At 34.4% G+C, this 1,080-nt stretch overlaps 1 long non-coding RNA gene across 1 annotated transcript; it reads left to right on the top strand.

The window, feature by feature from the left end:
- The first annotated feature begins 503 nt into the window (after positions 1 to 503).
- On the top strand, positions 504 to 1,074 carry LOC135803177 (uncharacterized). Its single transcript, XR_010550739.1, has 3 exons — positions 504 to 659; positions 760 to 818; positions 898 to 1,074. It is a non-coding gene; the product is annotated as an uncharacterized lncRNA (long non-coding RNA).
- Positions 1,075 to 1,080: the final 6 nt, after the last annotated feature.

The following is a 1,080-nucleotide window of genomic DNA, read 5'->3' as shown; positions in this document are numbered from 1 at the left end:
GGCGACGAGTGGCGGTGGATGGGTGCAAACGAAGGGCGTGTTTGATTTAAGCGTTTTTACACGCGGAATTGTTTGATTTATGTGGGAGAAAATGCGAAAAATACGCTTTGGTTATATTTGGTTATATTTTAACACATTATTGGTTTCAGGTTTTGTTTAAAAATTATATGAAATGCCTTAGAATTTACATTATTACGAAATACTAAGAAAACAATTTATTTTATAAATTAATGATGAATTAATGAAAATGTTGTTCTTATGAATGCAATTTGCAAAAATGCGCAATTCAACCTAAATGTTTGCAAAATTATTATTATTCTTTGATTTTATTTTGTTATATAAATGTTTTCATAAAATAAGTGTAAAACTGCTTCAAAATATAAGCCAAAAGTATGGCTGTGTGTGGTACCTGCACGCATGCGTATGTGTAAGTGTGTTTTATTGCGCGCAGGTGTGTTTACGTCTCCTGCGCGTACTCGTTGTTCGCAATGTTCGCAATTGTCAGTTGATGCTGAACCTGAGCTGCAGTGCTATAGTTTCATCCATATTGTAAAATTTACCAAAGTGACGTCCAATTGGTTGAGTTTATTCGTTAATTCAAATACGGTATGATCCTGACAATGGTTTTAACTTCAGGGAGTAACATTTCTTTGATTTCTGTGAGTTGTTTACTTATCTATTTGTTTAGTTTGGGGGTTATAATGTACTGACTTAAGTGACTGTGTCATTGCGCGGCATGCTGCTTGGTTTATCTTATAGGTGAATGTCGGGTTCTCGTCATCTTTTCATTATTATGGAAGTTACACATCTTATCTGGGGTATGATACATAAGCAAAACAGAACTTTGGATATTCTTTGAATAATCTTAGTTTTAATTTGATTTTATTACTATTCTAGATGTACTGTATGAGATATAACAAAAGAAGTGCTGTTAGATACGTTGGAGTAGTCTGGACGTGCCAAGATGGTAGTCTAATACGTCATTTTGTAATTTTCCGAAAAGACGTAGTGCAAATGGCTTATACGCTAGTAAAGTATCTACCTTAGCGCCGCCTCGTGGCTTATTTCTTAAATAGTGAG

Source organism: Atheta coriaria, unplaced genomic scaffold (genome assembly GCF_025399875.1).
Source record: "Atheta coriaria isolate IRGN ID8LTWV9N9 unplaced genomic scaffold, Caltech_Dcor_3.1 scaffold5942_size1080, whole genome shotgun sequence".
Classification (NCBI taxonomy): Eukaryota; Metazoa; Arthropoda; class Insecta; order Coleoptera; family Staphylinidae; genus Dalotia; species Dalotia coriaria.
The sequence above is the reverse complement of the archived record's forward strand: the minus strand, read 5'-3'. Positions and strand labels throughout refer to the sequence as shown.